Source organism: Schistocerca americana, chromosome X, assembly GCF_021461395.2.
Source record: "Schistocerca americana isolate TAMUIC-IGC-003095 chromosome X, iqSchAmer2.1, whole genome shotgun sequence".
Classification (NCBI taxonomy): domain Eukaryota; kingdom Metazoa; phylum Arthropoda; class Insecta; order Orthoptera; family Acrididae; genus Schistocerca; species Schistocerca americana.
The window spans coordinates 664955009-664973797 of NC_060130.1; the positions used below are offsets into that span (position 1 = coordinate 664955009).

The 18789-nt window shown below is 37.2% G+C and overlaps 1 protein-coding gene across 6 annotated transcripts in view; it reads right to left on the reverse strand.

Moving 5' to 3' along the window:
• LOC124554752 overlaps positions 1-18789 on the reverse strand; it is a 207831-nt gene that overhangs the window by 126168 nt on the left and 62874 nt on the right. For 2 of the 6 annotated variants that reach the window (XM_047128402.1, XM_047128405.1), the window contains one exon: positions 11650-11711. The exons of 3 other annotated variants lie outside the window; for them this stretch is intronic. The gene's annotated coding sequence lies outside the window, so the exon portion shown is untranslated. Of the gene's footprint in view, positions 1-11649; positions 11747-18789 lie in introns of all 6 variants that reach the window. One more of the 6 variants, XM_047128403.1, reaches the window with a different exon arrangement.

Consider the following 18789-nt stretch of genomic DNA (forward strand, 5'->3'; position numbering starts at 1 on the left):
ATCATTTTACAATGAAATAGGATTTGTCAACTTAATAGATGGAAAACGTAAGTCATATACGGACAGATGAATATACACCAACATTTAAAGAAGAGAGGACAGGATAGGTTGTCAGCATAGTCCACTTGAATGACATCAAGGAAGTCTACAGAAACTTCCATAACATAATGGTAGAGTGCAGAGTATATAAGAGGTGTGCCAATAAAGAAACCAGACTGCCTGTTGTGCGCATTTCTGGTTTAGTCGATGACAAAGAGAAGAAAGGGAGAATAACCTTGGGACTCTCCCGACACGCATACAAAATTTCATGCCACTGTGGTGATATGTCTGTCCATGAGACTTCTTAGAAACAGGTCGAGTGTCTGAGCCCCATCAGAATTATGCTACACTCTAAAGTGGAACAACATGTTGACATCCAGTCCCTCTCAAAAATTGAATAATCCATCACAGAAACTTATGATTTGTTCAAACAAGCTTACAGTGATCCATGTCTATCTCATACGCCAAGTTTTCAAGTGGGTTAACAGGTTCAAGGACAGTGGGGAAGACATCAAAGACAATCTGAAATTGGGCTGTGCTTCCACTTCAAAAACTGAAGAGAATGTGGAGAAAATCAGTAGAATTGTTCAAGAAGAGCACCACCTGAGCGTTCGAGCAATTTCAGAACTTGTCTGCATGAATAAGGAAACCGTTAAAACAGATTTTGCATGATGATCTGGGCATGACAAAGGTTTGTGTTAGACTGGTGCCAAGAATCCTCAAAAATGAGCAAAAGCAACATCAAATGGACTGCTGTGCTGACACACTCGAAAACAGTGAAAATGACCCTGATTACCTAGCAAAGTAATTACGTGTGACGAAACATGGATATGCCAATACAATCCAGAGACTAAGCGACAATCCTTACGTTGGAAGAGCCCTCAGTACATTAGGAAGAAGAAAGTGCACATGAGGAAATCAAAATTCAAAGCAATGATGATTGCTTTCTTTGATATCCAATGGAGTTATCTACACTAACCAGGTGCATGAAGGTCAGACTGTCAATCAAGCTTATTATTTAACTCTTCTGGAGACCCTCCATGAATGTGAGTGATGAAGAAGATGTCTGTGAAGAGTTTTTTGGTGAAAAACAACATTCCAGTGGTGGAACATCCACTGTATCCACCTGATCTAGCACCATGCAACTTCCTTCTCTTCCCAAAACTGAAGTCTGCATCTGCACTCAAAGGAAGCATGTTCGAGTTTGTGGATGCAGTGAAGGAAAAAGCAATTAGCTTCCTTAACAGCATAACAGAAAATGACTTGCAGCACTGCTTCTAACAGTGGAAAATTCACATGGTGTGGTGAAGGGATCGGGGAGGGGATTGTGTTGAAGGGGACAACATTTCAGTTGTGTAATTTTTTTTTCAATAAAGAGTTAGATCATGAGTCCAGTTTCTTTATTGCAACACCTCATATAACATCTGTTCATATGCAAATAACTGGCATCTGGTGCCATGATTCAAGGAAACTGTCCTCCAAAACTCAAAATTTTATTTTTGGAAAGTAAGTAGCTCGGAGTAGTTATACCATTCAGGTTCTCTGAAATAGGAAAACTACAATATTGATGAAACAGCAGGAATGTAACGCAACATAATAAAACTGATATTATTCCACACATACAACAGGACAGTGAAGTGGGTGTGAAACAGAATGGTTGGGAAAATATTACAATTTATGGTGAATTCAACACAATACATTGAACTCTATATATTCAAATTACACCATAAGTGCATTAATGATACACAAAGTCATTGTGAAATCTTGTGCTTCTGAAGGAAGGAAGAAAGAAAAAAAAAAAGGAAGATTAGAGTATAGCATTCTGCCAACAAGGTCATTACAGAGTCCATTGTGTTAACCTCAGTACCACCATATTTCTATTTCTGTCTGACATATTTCTCACTTTGTTTGTGTGTTTTTAAACATGAAATTTTGTGATGATGTATAACACGATATTACATAAGCAAAAAACGGAACACTTCCACAAAGTTTGCAAAGTGCCAGAATGACACTGCTTAGAGTCACTCTGTATGAACACCACTCTGACATTTACAAGTTATTCAACAAAATGCTTATTAGCCCAGCCTCACTGTTTCCATCCAGACAATTTTGGTTAAGTGAAAGTTATGGGAAAGAGAAGAGTACCTTTACACAAAATTCAGTAGAGTGTTCACAACCATGCATAAAAATTTTGACAATGGTTAACCAGACATGCACCCAGTAAAATAAAGTTAGTGGTTAAAACTTAGTAATTTTGATGACATATAAAAATATAAGAAACATCAACCACAAACTGTTTTATTCTACAAGTTTCTCTCGTGCAAAACGCCAAAAATGTGCATTAGTGTCTTGAAAGTTCAATGAAAAACTTTAATCTCAACTTTTCTTCCATCTTACACGGCTAAACATTTAAAAAACTGATAAATATCATACCATTATTAACTTCATCATATAACATACAGACTTTTTTTTTCTTCTCATGCTTCAGTTTTACCTTCTATCCTACTTAGATAATTCAGTAATGAACATGTACACAACTACAGCATACTAGACACAACATCAGAGGTCAATTATGGTTAAAATACCACAACATACTATCCTGTATATAATAAATATTGTGCTTCCCAGTTAGATCCCCCCCAGATTAGATTAAAGGAAGACAGTGACACATTTCAGAGGAGAGTCGCTAAATTTGTTCTAGGGGGTTCAATTAACATGTGAGTATGACGGAGGTGTTTTGTAAATTCAGATGGGAATCCCTGTACGGAAGATGACATTCTTTTCATGAAACATGATTAATAAAATTACGAGAACTGGCATTTGAAGCTGACTGCAGAATGATTCTACTGCCACCAAGGTACATTTCGCACATGGACCATGAAGACGGGGGAAATTAGGGCTTGTATGGAGGCATACAAACAGTCTGTTTTCCCTCATTTCATTTGTGAGGAAATGACTAGTATTGATACAATGTACCCTCCACCATGCACCATATGGTGGCTTACAGAGTATGCACATGGATGTAGACGTAAACAGAAGTCTTCACTTACTTCAAATAACAACAGAAAGGCAATCAAATCAATCACAATGAGCATACATGATGCTTCCAACTTAAGTGTGTGGTTTTTTGATACAATCAACATAAAATGGGGCACTCGATGATTGGTCATACAATGTTACATAACTCATGTAACTCTGATATAAATGTAAGAAGACTCACACAAAATAAAACTTTAGAATAAACTCAAGAACAAAAATGTATCCAATTTGCACCTTTTCAACAGTGATCTATGCTTATAGTGTTTTTCTGGGCGTATCTCTCAAGGCAGTTAGCACTTTATAAACTTATGGTATAGAAAACATTCAGCATCTGTATTTTCTTCTTATAATATAGCAAATAAAAATAAGTCATAAGGCTGCTACAGTACCTGTCTAATGTGTCTATCATGTGTCCAGTTCCAATTGAGGGTAATGCAGTTTTTGTTGTATGAAGATCATTCTAATGCTTAAACACATGCCTGGACTAAGGATTGCATCAGTTCTACCCTAAATTATTTCCTCCAAAATAAATTTCTGTGGAAGACCAACATTAATCTTTGTTAACACTGACAGGAGATCTGTCCCAGGAAAGCATAAAAAAGCAACAACACTGAGATAAAATGAAACTAGTGTTAAATGCAAAACAGTATGCTCATATGACACATACATGGTAATGAATAAGACAGAAAGAGATAAACACTTTTGTCTCTGGATATGCAGTTGCATGTACTATACAAGTTTACACGTGGTAAGTTCAACCTCACAATATTCATTTTTCTTAAAGGCAAAGCAAAGGAAAAAATTATGGACACTCGTGTGAGTTGAAAATACATGCATTCTTCATTCTCTACTAACTTCATAAATTTTGAGCTTCTGAGTTTTCAAATGAACTAAAAATTTCTTTATATAAGATGATAAGTGTTAATGTGCAACATTGGGAGTCATGTGACCTGACAATTTTATAAGTCCCATTCATAAAATTGTGTTTATGCGATACATAATTGCCACAAAAATGTTACCCAAAGTCTGGGCAGTCGTGTTTTCTGCTGACTATAGGAGGCAAGTGAGAGACAGAAAATACTCAGGTTTCATAAATGGGTTTGGTAAAATTCTGGCAATGAGGTAACTGACCAGCAGACCATTATGATCAGCCATTTAACAGCATGTTGGCTTTCTTTTTTATTGATGCACCCATCTTTACAGAAGACGCATGCCCATGAAGTTCTTGCTAGTTAAGTGATTAATATTGAAATAAGAGCTAATTTAATTAATATTACATTTTAGACTAGTGTATTTACTTCTTCACTAGGCTGGAAGGTTTCACTTTTCTGAGTGTATTTAGATCAAAAAGAAAGTATTTTGTAAAATCCATTAGTCATTAGTTTTGTTTACATTTTAAGCGTAAATTTTGGGAGAGAGTAGTTTTTTTTTTTTTTTTTTTTTTTTTACTAGACTTAGCATTTCAAAGTTAAATTAATTTGTGTCTGTCACACAGAGTTTACATAGTTAGTTAAAACTTTCAAAAGTAAGTTTAAAAGTTTGTTTACATTAGTGTTTAGTTATGTATTAGTATACAGAATGAGATTTTCACTCTGTAGCGGAGGGTGCGCTGATATGAAACTTCCTGGCAGATTAAAACTGTGTGCCCGACCGAGACTCGAACTCGGGACCTTTGCCTTTCGCGGGCAAGTGCTTCTGTAAAGTTTGGAAGGTAGGAGACGAGGTACTGGCAGAAGTAAAGCTGTGAGTACCGGGCATGAGTCGTGCTTCGGTAGCTCAGTTGGTAGAGCACTTGCCCGCGAAAGGCAAAGGTCCCGAGTTCGAGTCTCGGTCGAGCACACAGTTTTAATCTGCCAGGAAGTTTCATGTATTAGTATAGGCTATGAAACTTCAGTGCTCTTGTGCCAAGTTATTCTCCGCAATTATGTAAATTTTTCTATCAAACTATATGTGATAAATATGGTGGTTGCCGTAAAAATCTGAAGAACAGGGTGTTCTGTGAAGACTGTAGGTTATGTAGTGGAGAGGAAACAGGGGTAGTTAATGAGGCTCTTCCCATGGTAATGCACGTTATGTAGAAAGGACAGAAAAATAGCTAAACAGGAGGAAAAAATTTGTGCCCTTAAGGCTGAACTAGAAAATGCGAATTTGGAATTATGTAGGCAAAGGGAGGAAAAAGAGATGGGGTGCTGGGAAAAGACAGCAAGCAAAGGGCGAAGAAGGGAAACTATTGAAAAAACTTTAGAGATTCAATTAGTAAATTAGTTTGGCTTGCTATCTGAAGTAGTGGAGGAAGTGCCTCATCCAGATATACACTCCTGGAAATTGAAATAAGAACACCGTGAATTCATTGTCCCAGGAAGGGGAAACTTTATTGACACATTCCTGGGGTCAGATACATCACATGATCACACTGACAGAACCACAGGCACATAGACACAGGCAACAGAGCATGCACAATGTCGGCACTAGTACAGTGTATATCCACCTTTCGCAGCAATGCAGGCTGCTATTCTCCCATGGAGACGATCGTAGAGATGCTGGATGTAGTCCTGTGGAACGGCTTGCCATGCCATTTCCACCTGGCGCCTCAGTTGGACCAGCGTTCGTGCTGGACGTGCAGACTGCGTGAGACGACGCTTCATCCAGTCCCAAACATGCTCAATGGGGGACAGATCGGGAGATCTTGCTGGCCAGGGTAGTTGACTTACACCTTCTAGAGCACGTTGGGTGGCACAGGATACATGCGGACGTGCATTGTCCTGTTGGAACAGCAAGTTCCCGTGCCGGACTAGGAATGGTAGAATGATGGGTTCGATGACGGTTTGGATGTACCGTGCACTATTCAGTGTCCCCTCGACGATCACCAGTGGTGTACGGCCAGTGTAGGAGATCGCTCCCCACACCATGATGCCGGGTGTTGGCCCTGTGTGCCTCGGTCGTATGCAATCCTGATTGTGGCGCTCACCTGCACGGCGCCAAACACGCATACGACCATCATTGGCACCAAGGCAGAAGCGACTCTCATCGCTTAAGACGACACGTCTCCATTCGTCCCTCCATTCACGCCTGTCGCGACACCACTGGAGGCGGGCTGCACGATGTTGGGGCGTGAGCGGAAGACGGCCTAACGGTGTGCGGGACCGTAGCCCAGCTTCATGGAGACGGTTGCGAATGGTCCTCGCCGATACCCCAGGAGCAACAGTGTCCCTAATTTGCTGGGAAGTGGCGGTGCGGTCCCCTACGGCACTGCGTAGGATCCTACGGTCTTGGCGTGCATCCGTGCGTCGCTGCGGTCCGGTCCCAGGTCGACGGGCACGTGCACCTTCCGCCGACCACTGGCGACAACATCGATGTACTGTGGAGACCTCACGCCCCACGTGTTGAGCAATTCGGCGGTACGTCCACCCGGCCTCCCGCATGCCCACTATACGCCCTCGCTCAAAGTCCGTCAACTGCACATACGGTTCACGTCCACGCTGTCGCGGCATGCTACCAGTGTTAAAGACTGCGATGGAGCTCCGTATGCCACGGCAAACTGGCTGACACTGACGGCGGCGGTGCACAAATGGTGCGCAGCTAGCGCCATTCGACGGCCAACACCGCGGTTCCTGGTGTGTCCGCTGTGCCGTGCGTGTGATCATTGCTTGTACAGCCCTCTCGCAGTGTCCGGAGCAAGTATGGTGGGTCTGACACACCGGTGTCAATGTGTTCTTTTTTCCATTTTTTTAGGTTAAAGCCAAAGTCCAGACGGACAACAATCAAGAAAAATAGAATAAAAGAACCTTCATGTACAGTAAATAGGGATAAAGCTAAGGGTAGTATCAGTGTACTTCATCAAAATATCAGGAGAATAAAAAATAAAGTAAATGAGCTGTTAATGTGTTTAGATGAATTCAAAAATAAGAATGAGACTGATATACTTTGTCTGAACACCATGGGACTGTTGGCATGGAAAGTGTCAGTATAAATGGGAATAATTTAGCATCTTACACTTGCAGATCTAACATGGATAAAGGAGGAGTTGCCATTTACACAAAACAAGCGTATAAACACAAAACTGTAGAAGTACGCAAGTTTTGTGTCAGACAGCACAGTGAAGTTTGTGCATGTGAACTACAGCTAGATAATGTAGTGTTGATATTAGCAACAGTGTACAGGTCCACATTAAGAGATTGGGAGCTATTCATAAAAATATTTGACTTCCTATTATGCTGCCTGTCAGATAATAAAAAGAAGTTATTAATCTGTGGTGATTTCAATGTAAACTTTCTAAGCAATTCTGATAGAAAAAGTGAACTATAAGTGTTGTTAACAACACATAACTTAGAATCAGTGATCAATTTCACCTCAAGTATAGCTCAGGACAGTAGTACTCTAATAGATAATGTATTTTTACAGAAAGAGGTTGTAGAACAAACACATGCTTTCCCTGTGGAAAATGGATTATCTGACCATGATACACAAGTGATTAACTTACAAAACCCAACAGGGCGTACACTTCAGAAATCATTAAGTAAAAGTGCGAGGGCGCTCAACCCGGTATCTATAGATCACTTCAGAGAAAGTTCAGGAAATGTAAACTGGGAAGATGTATATAGTGAGCCAAATGCTAATGATAAATGCAGCATATTTCTTGATAAATTTATATCCCTTTTTGAACATTGTTTTCCAAAGAAAATTACTAACTGTAATAGCACAAACTTTTCAAAGAAACCTTGGATTACTACAGGTATTAAAGTGTCATCCGAAAGAAAAAGGAAACTGTATCAGACAGCAAGGACTAGTAAAGATCCAGAAGTAGTTTTACACTATAAAAATTATTGTAACATACTGAGAAAAGTTTTAAGGAAATCAAGAAATATGTATGTTACAGACGAAATTAACAACTCCAGCAATAAAATCAAATCAATATGGAATGTTGTTAGATGGGAGACAGGAAAAGTAACCACTGGGGTAGGCAGTATTACTGTTAAAGATAATGAGACTATCTTAACTAACACAGTGCACAGGTAGCCAATGTATTTAACAATCACTTCTTAAGTGTAGGAGAAAAATTGGTGAGAATAAGTCAAAAGAAAAAGCCAAGCAGTACATGGAAGAGTCAGTTTTAAAAAATTTTAGTCAGATTAAGTTTCATCTAACAACCTCTTGTGAAATAAGGAAAAATCATTAAATCTTTGAAAAATAAATGTTCTGTTGGAGTAGATGACATCTCTAACAAGTTATTAGAACAATGTGGAGCAATTACAGCTGATGTTTTGAGTCACATATGTAATGCATCACTGACTCAGGGTATTTTTCCAGACAGGTTAAAATATGCCATTGTCAGGCCTCTCTACAAAAAGAGGGAAACCACAAATTTCAATAATTACCGGCCAGTATCCTTGCTTACAGCATTTTCAAAAAATTTTGAGAAAGTAATGACTCAAGAGTGGTTAGCCATCTCAACAGTGATGGGATACTTAGTAAAGCACAGTTCGGATTTCATAAATGCTGTTCCACTGAGACAGCAATATATGATTTCACTGTGCACATAGTGAGTCTTTAAATAGTAACATGTCACTAGTAGGAATATTCTGTGACTTATCCAAAGCATTTGATTGTGTGAACCATGATATTAAGTTAGAGAAATTACAATTCTATGGTATAAATGGAACAGCATATGAGTGGTTTAAGTCATATCTACAGAACAGGAAGCAAAAAGTCTCTTTATATGCTTCAAGTGATTCAAAGGAGTTTGCCACTATATGCTTCAAGCAATTCAAAGGAGTTTGCCACTTTATCTAACTGGGGTGAAATTACATTAGGTGTTCCACAAGGTTCGATCATGGGTCCCCTCCTGTTCTTGATATATGTGAATGACCTACCTTCTTATGTGAAACAAGATGCTGAACTGACACTGTTTGCTGATGATACAAGCATAATTATTAATCCAGTAAAAGAAAGTCCGATAGAAAATGATACAAATAAGGTCTTTGGAAAAGTTATTAATTGGTTTTCGGCGAATGGGCTTGCTTTGAACTTTGAAAAAAACACAGTACATCCAATTTTCTGCCGGAAAAATTATAATTCCTTCAAACGTAACATATCAAAAGAAGTCAGTAGCCAGGGTAGAACATACTAAGTTTTTGGGTGTACATACAGATGAGAATCTTAATTTGGAAAATTCATATTTTGGATCTCCTAAAGCGACTAGATTCAGAAACTTTTGCAATCAGAATAATTGCCAATTTTGAGGATGTAGAAATTAGTAAGCTAACATACTTTGCATACTTCCACTCTCTGATGTCATACAGAATAATATTCTGGGGCAACTCAACACTTAGGCAAAAGGTATTCACTGCTCAAAAGGAAGTAGTTAGAATAATGTGTGGGGTTCATAGTCGCACATCTTGTAGGCATCTGTTTAAAAGGTTAGGAATTCTTACAGCTGCTTCACAGTACATTTACTCAGTAATGGAATTTTTTCTCAACAACATGGGCCAGTTTAAAATCAACAGCGACATTCATGATTACAATACCAGAAAAAAGAAAGACCTACACTATCCTTTACTTAACCCATCTTTGGTGCAGAAAGGGGTAAAATACGCTACTATAAAACTTTTTGATAAATTACCAGATGAAATAGAATGTCCGACAGACAGCAGTAATAGTTTCTAAAACAAATTGAAATCATACCTCCTTGACAACTCCTTCTATACCATAGATGAATTCTTGAATATGAGTAAATAAATCTGGAGATATAATATTTGCATTTTGTGCCATTTAAGGGAATGGGATAGATAATAGAAATATTTAGGTATAAGGCTACAATGAAAAAAAAAAAAAAAAAAAAAAAAAAAAAAAAAAAAAATGTTTCCTGTGCGCATTTCTTGTGCATTTGACACATTCCACATCATAACGGTTTTTCCGTGCCATTGATCAATGGAACACGTAACTAACTAACTAACTAACTAACTTAGGCAAAAAGTATTCACTGTCAAAGAAAGTGGTTGAAATAATGTGTAGGCTCATAGTCACACATCTGGTAGGCATCTGTTGAAATGGTTAGGAATTCTTACAACAGCCTCACAGTACATTTACTCAGTAATAAAATTTATTCTCAACATCATGGACCAGTTTAACAACAACAGTGACATTCATGATTATAATACCAGAAGAAAGAAAGACTCACAGTATCCTCTACTTGATTTATCTTTGGCACACAAAGAAGTAAAATATGCTGCTGTAAAACTTTTTGATAAATTACCAGATGAAATAAAATGTCTGACAGACAGCAGTAGTAGTATTAAAAATAAATGGAAATCATATCTCCTTGACAACTCCTATACCCTAGATAAATCCTTGAATAGGAATAAATAAATCTATAGGTACAATATATTTATTTTGTGCCATTTAACGGAATGGGGTAGGTAATACAAATTTTAAGTTTTAAAAAACCCTTGATTTATGTGTGCACTTCTTATGTACTTGACACATTCATCATCATAACAGTTACCGTGAGATTGATCAATGGAACACATAACTAACTAACAAACCAACCAATCAACTTATTTTTTGCAACCTAAATAGCTGCAGTTCATTTTCCATGGATTTTGCAAGTCCTCACTACATAGACGGGGGAGGGGGGGGGGGGGGGGGGGGGGGGAAGGCACCCAATGCCAATGCACAGTTTGATTATGAATTGCAAGCTGTGAGTTGGTGTTCCGTAACCTGGAATGTGTGTCCAATATGGTTCATGTCTCCAAATTTCATGTGGACATCAACTTAAATTTACCAGCATACAACTGAAAATTACTAGGAGGAGGAGGATATTAGTGTTTAACGTCCCGTCGACAACGAGGTCATTAGAGACGGAGCTCAAGCTCGGATGAGGGAAGGATGGGGAAGGAAATCGGCCGTGCCCTTTCAAAGGAACCATCCCGGCATTTGCCTGAAGCGATTTAGGGAAATCACGGAAAACCTAAATCAGGATGGCCGGAGACGGGATTGAACCGTCGTCCTCCCGAATGCGAGTCCAGTGTGCTAACCACAGCGCCACCTCGCTCGGTGAAAATTACTACATTATGTTCCTAGCCTTGTGATATGTCATGGCTGGTAAAGATAGACCCCACTGTAATGAGAAGTAGCCACTTTCCATGGCCATATGTACTCACTCTTTTTCATTGTTTCCATTTTACACTCTCTTGTTCTCTAGTTATAAAATGTGGCTAGTCAGCACCTTAGCAAGCACACAGACACTTATCACTAAAACACAGTATTCAGAACACATTTAACACAACTGTAATACTTATGGAGATTTGTAGGCAACACAGATGTAAAATATGTTGCTTTCCATATACCAGCATCATGCTGTCAAGGCATACACAAAAAGAGAGAGAGACCAGAAAATAAATTACATACAACTGTACTGTTATATCTGCACAAGTAGTTTTAATTAGTACTTCAGATGCCCTGCTGTAGTCTCAGCAACACAAATAAAAACAATTTCAGTTATAATAATCACAGAAACTTAGTAGAAAGAAGAGAACCGCCACTGCACCTGTTAACAAACTGAAAGCAACTAACCTTCTGGCTGTGTTCTCTCTTCAGCAGAAGAATGATCCACTCTGCCTAATTCTCATCAGCCCCTTGGCAATAAAACATATTGCTGTTAACAACAGTCCTGTAATTTTTATTTATTTATTTATTTTTTCGTTAAAGGAGAAGAATATAAATATGTTAATCATAAATGTCCATTTTTCTATCAAATCCATTTCAATAAGCATGAAAGAAAATAGTGTACATATCAACCACATTTTGTCAAGACAATTGCTTTTTGATTTTTTATTACTTTATTCTCAGGACCAGTAAAAAATAAGGCAACAAATTTCATTATTATTCCCATGGAACTACATTATGTATGAATACATCTATTACACACACAACTGGTAAACAAATCTTCACAAGAGCATGTATCTTTGACATACACCTATTCCAATTTCATTTACCAAATCTTGCACAAGTACTATTTTTCTGCAGCTAAGTTCACAGTAAACAGGAACAGAGTGACTGCTTACAGAGGATGTCTGTGCATCTAGATTTCAAAAAACAAATTGAGAGACTTTTGCAGAAATCTTTAAAATCAATGAATATGGCGATCTTGGCAAAAGTAAAATACAACAAACTGGAGGAAACTGGATATATTAGTAGTACAGAACATTCTGATACCAGGGTTTGTATTTTAACCAGATTTTCTCTAAGCCTACTAATTTTGAATGTTCAGTAACAACATTTTTACCCAGTTACTTTTGTTTGTCATCGAACTTCACAACAATGGTATCATTTGGTTCTCCTATGGTCACTAAAATATTACAATTGTTTTGTTTTTGTATATCTACAATAATAAAACTCTTCAATAAGAAATATTATACATTTGATCTTTGCCTTTTCCTACAATTCCTCCTTCCATAGCTGAGATAACTAACTATGGATATTTGTAACATATCAAATCAACATGGTCCTTCTAGTGTGGTTTTCTGTTCAGGTCTTTTCTTAACTCTTCTATCTGAAAACACTTTTTTAATTTTCCTTGTCCAGTTAATTTCCATTTTCTCCTTCCACATGATGTTTAAAATGCATCAACACTCTTAGTAATGTGAGTGTATGTCTCATGGTTTTTTATGGTTAAAATATAGTTCTTTGTCAACACAAAAATATTATGCTAAAATTCTTGCAGTAGAACTTTCTCTGCCTGATGAAGTTCTGTGTCACATATGCGCAAAGCATAAAAATTGTAATACTGCATTCAGAGCAATTGAAAACCCATGTAATCATTAATCTTACAATATTAGAAATTTGCCTTACATAAAGAGAGCAACAATTTATTCTATTGAAAGTCCAGGTAGGAATACCTACAATTATGGAAATGATAGATTGCTACTCAACATAAAGATGACATGTTGATTTTCTGACAACCACAATGTGTCATCTTTATGGTGAGTAGCAATCTATCCTTTCCATAATTGTCAAAAGTTCATTCTGTATTATTAAATTCTATTACCAACAAGATCAAAGAAAGAAAACAGGTGATACTGCATATTGTCTTCTGGTTAACCATGAAATATATTTCTGTCCATATTCTACAGCTTTCATTTTTTAATTCAAAGTTAGCACCCGTAAACTGCCATTAGCAGACTCATCAATTCACACTAGAATATCTTATCATGTCAATGTTGTAGACAGGCAGTGAATGCAACAGGAATGTAATGCAGATCAGGTAAAACAACAAATTAAAATTAGTTATAATTTTACCTTAGTATAACACCACTGACGCTGTAACCAAAGTAAATAATTTCAGTGTACATCCATTAATCAGGAATCAACCCTTTGCTTAGTTGCATCTAAATGAACGTAGAGGCCATGTGGGATCACATTATATACAACATGATTTGTTTTGTTTGACTCATAAGTGTAGTTTCAGTAACACAATAAAATCTCATATGCAGATCTAACACATAACCAGACATGTGAATTGATAGGACCCCCCTTTTCAACTGCACTACAATTTATCGCATACATCACACAACTAAAGAGTTCACTATGTGGGGAACACAGATGCTCTATATCTACAATGGATTCAAAAATAATTATCAAAGTAATAAAAATATGTTTTGATGATGCAAATGCACAAATCGTCAACTTTCAGTGATTATTGTGGAGTCTACACTCATCAAAAACACTAAAATGCGTAACATTATATGCATATTTCCACGATTTTTTATTTTACTGCATTTAATAATCACATAAAATTGTAAGAGCCATGGTCCAGTCTCATCTCCCCGTGATTCAATTACCTACCTGAGGCTTTTGACAATGAGTGCTACAACTTCCTCTCACAGAAACTAAAATTTTGACAATGAGGTGCAATTAAGTGGTTCTCCCTAGACGTAGGTAAGGCATTTTATCCTGCTGCAACTCCATCTACATTTACACTCTGCAAGTCATTATAGTGTGTAAAGGCTATCAATCTGTACAAGAAGTCACTATCTTCCAAGCGAAGAAAAACCACTGCCGTACTATCATAGGGTCCTACAGTATATTGCACTTATTCATGTATTATACAAAATAGTATGTACTGTGTTTTATCCAAGTCAAAGGAGAGCCAATTTGCAGGAAACAATTCAGTTGGTTTGTGTAATGTAGACACCAATCATAAATAGTTCCGGTGATTATGACAAGCTTTTTGAAAATTGGTATTTTGGTTAACACTTACCTACAAAGATACTGAACAACTATGGTTCATTTTAAATGAAACACTTTACTTGTTTCAAAGAGGATATGAAACTTCTCACAAACTTGGTTGAAAAATGCACAAAAATTTTGGCCAGTCCACCTATATGCTATAATGTCAGTTGTGTTACGTGATGTTTAAATGGCATCGAGTAGTGAACTATACTGCACTGTCAGCTTCAGGCTTCAGTTTTAGCATATTATTCAGTTATTTTAGAAAACACTTTGAAGATTATCAAACGATAATTCACCTTTCTTCTTTTAAATTAATTACGAAATGTCATACAAAAGTACTTCATTAAACACACACACACACACACACACACACACACACACACACACGTCTTTCTCAGGGCTAGTTTTACTACAAGATTTGTTGTTGCTGATACAACACTAGCAGTAATGTACATTTTCATTTTTAGGTTCACTGGAACGTCCTGGTTGGTCATGGAAAACAATGTTTCTGAATGCCGCCAATGGAATTTATGCTGCTGGAATGGAGGTTCCTAACTGCATTTTGGGGCAAAGGTGAAAGTATTCAGTTTCATGGACAATTCAAATTATTTGGGTGTCTGGACTACAAATCCAAATTTTCGCATATTCACCTCCAAATCAATTTCTGTAGAAACAATTTTAAGTTATTGAATTATAGTTGTTAGTTTCACCCAGACCTGCACTTATGAATACAAAGCCACCAGAAAATCAGTTATCAATCATTAAGTTTGATCTGTGTACAATCCAACTCCAAGCCTTTGAATACATCTTCCACTGGTAAGGCAACAGTTCAGAAACTTTTGTGAAGTTGTACTTTTTGGATGGGTTGTAGAAGTCCAGTTATTTAGCACGTCAGTTTATTAATACTTTGGAGAGAAGTTTATTAAACTACGCTAAAAGATTCACAAGGCACTAATTCTCATTGTGGCTGTCATGCCTTTTGAAGAAAGGTCCGGTTTCAGCATTTTCTTAGATGTTTAATATCATCCCAGTTTGAGACACTTGTTAAGCATTCTAACCTAAGGACATCACACACATCCATGCCCGAGGCAGGATTCGAACCTGCGACCGTAGCGGTCTCACGGTTCCAGACTGCAGCGCCTAGAACCACACGGCCACTTCGCTTATTGTTTTCCATTTGACGTAGTGCATTCCCTAGCCTCACGTCTATTACTTTATGTACATCAAAGGAAGGAAGATTAGTATTTAATGTCCCATTAACATCGATATCATTATACCAAGCACAAGCTCAGATTAAGGAAGGATGGGGACGAAAATCAGGTTTGCCTTTACTGGTGCCTTCCTGGACTTCAACCATTTCTTGTTTGGGTATTCTTATATTGCCTCCACAATGTGATGGCAGTTATATTTTCTCATGTTATTTTTATTTATTTGTGGATAGTTTTGTTGACAACTTGGTATGCCCTCTCAGCTGTAAAAAATTTCCATTGTTTTGAAATGGGTGGGTGGGTGAAGGAACACCATTTTAGGAGGCATGAGAAGGATCTTGGGTAGGATATCCCTCATTTCAGGGCATGATGAGAATGAAAATGCACATATGCATGGATAACTTCGATGGAAAACATTACTTAGTATGAGAGTAATATATATATACCTCGAAGGGTGCTCGCAGGTGTCTAACCCATTGGTTATATATATATATATATGACTCTAGGACAGGCTGTTATGACACTGCCCCAATGGGTTAGACACCTGCGAGCACCCTTCGAGCACATTTGTGGGCAGGTGCAGGTAGTGTAGGCAATCTGTCAGACAGTCCGATTGCATGCATTCTGTGCATGTGTTACATGCTTGGCTGCCCGAACTCAACCAGTGGTGGCGTGGAGTGAGGTAAAGAAGCAGTAGGTAGGGGAAGTGTGACGAAGCAAGCCGGGATATTTTTTCTTCCCCTCTTGTTTTGCCATCTGCCTCTTTAAAATTTATTTTTTTTCCCGTGTCTGACTAATTAACATTAACATACGTGACTATAATTTGCATTTCCATAAAAGAGAAAGGTTGGCCCTCAGTTTTAAAGCATATAACATCAGATCTAATTTGATGCTTAGTTTTATGTATGTAATTGATATTCTAACTTATTTTGATTATTCCTAGTTAATATCTTTTAATATGGGGTGAAATCGCTAATTGTTTCATAACTTAAATTCTATTGTTGACTTATAAAAAAATATAAATTCTGTACTAATAATAAAAATTTGGAGGAACAACTAATAGTATTCTTAAAGGAACTATTTGGCTCTGTTCGAAAACATGTTAGCAAAGCCAGCCCTTAATTAATTCCAAAGTAATTAACAGTTTTGTCAAAAGTATTGTTTGTATAATGATATCCGTTAATTTCATCATTTAAACAAATAATTCGGCCTAACTCTTGTAGTAGAAGAAACAGTTAAAAAGACGGAATTTTTCAATGTATTCAGTTAATTTAATGAGTTAAGTTTTAATTGTGATTTCTGTAAATTAAACATCAAACAATGTGTAGTTTCAGTGCCTATTATTGTGATAATATATAAGGACCGAATTTTTGGTCCTGACACAGTTAGTCCACTGCCGAGTTTCAGACGCAGAACCTGTATTGGTTAGATCAACAATAATGCATCCACTTAACTGTGAGATAAGTGTTACACCAATAGGCCATGTGTTAAAGCAATAACAGTGTCTGTTCAATTTATTTGAAAGACTGTGAAATGTGTGGTTCGGTTTTTACATCTCATAGATTTTCAACAGTAAACTATTGCAGTAGTATGTGGATGTTTGCCTGCAACCTATTTATGAGGCTTATTGAAAGTTAAACAATAGTTAACTGGTCATATTAGAAGTGTATATTGCGGGCTTGTGAACAGCAAAAGTAAAGAACTGTGAAATGCAAATGTGACCCTGTTGGCTACCTCACTTAAGGGGAGTTAGAATGGAAAAATTTTTTTTATCTCATTATAAAATTTGCAATTTTCTGAATAAAATGATATATATCACTTATAAACTCACATGAAACGTATTTTCTTTTCTTTTTTTAAATATAATCTACATCGGTTGAATATGTTAAAATTTTTATGTGCATTACTTCAAGATCTAATGAAATTTGTAATTTTTTTATACAGAAGGCTGTGGATTGCTGTGATATAAAGGTTAAATCACGTGTTTGTATTGGCAGCACTGTCAGAAACAGAATCGTATTATTTCATAGTATAAACACCCGTTTATGTCAAAGCGCTAACGTTTTTTCCGAGGAAAAGTGACAAATAGATTGGTAAATGTCTCAAAAAGTAAAGTATGACACCAAAACGAAGTGTTTTGAAGAAACGTGGGTTACATGGTAATAGATTTTCGAATAAAGGGAAACATTGTGATCAACATGTGGTGTGTGAAGTTACAGACACTGAAATACAGGCAAACTCGTCAGTATCTAGAGAAACACCCATTAGCACTTTGAAGATTAAAATAAAATGTTGTGACACACAATTTTCTCAAAACAAAAGTGATATAAATTGTAGATTAGGTTATATTCTGATAGATTTATTCATCCTAACAAGGGTGTTAGGTGAATGTGTGTGTTTTAAAATATGTGGAGGGCCAGTTAGTTTACATGAAGACAGTGAGGTATCAAATGGACTAGCCAGGAAACTTATTATTAATTGTGCCAGTTATAAATATACTGATCCATTTTGCAATTCTGATAAATATTAAGATAATTATTTTGAAATAAATGTTAGGTGGTTTTATGGACAAAGAGCTATTGGCAAAGGACACATTGCAGCAGAAACAACGTGTGCCGTGATGAATACACCACCCCCACCTCGTAAAATCGACAAGTATGCAGGATTTATTGGAGCTACTGTGGAATCTGTTGCGTGTGAGTCAATCAAGGGTGCTGCAAATGAAGCTGTTGAAATTAATGATGGTATGACTGACATGGCTCTTGGCTGAAGTGCAGCTACAGTTCTAAGAATTATGTTGCTATGGTGACCAGTGTGATACTGGAAAAGTAACAGATTTCCAGATTTTAACCAATCATTGTTATAAGTGTAAATCAGGGAATGAAGGAGGGCATATTTCTGACAGGAATTATGAAAGAACAAGTGGTGGTATGGAGGCCTCTGTAGCTACTGAAATTTTTAGTTGCTCTGTGAATGAAATGGGAATGTGTTACACTAAGTTCTTAGGTAATGGAGACTCAAAATCATATAACAGTGTAGTAGCCACTCAGCCTTATGATGAGAAGGCTATAATAAAACTGGAATTTTTTGGTCATGCCCAGAAGAGGATGGGCACCAGGTCGAGGAAGTTGAAACAAAGTTTGAGACCCAAGACACTTTCTGATGGTAAAACCATAAGGGGCAGCCTGACAGACAAAATGACTGATGAAGTACAGCAGTATTATGGGATGGCCATTAGAAATAATACTGAAGATTTGTTGAAAATGAAGCAAGC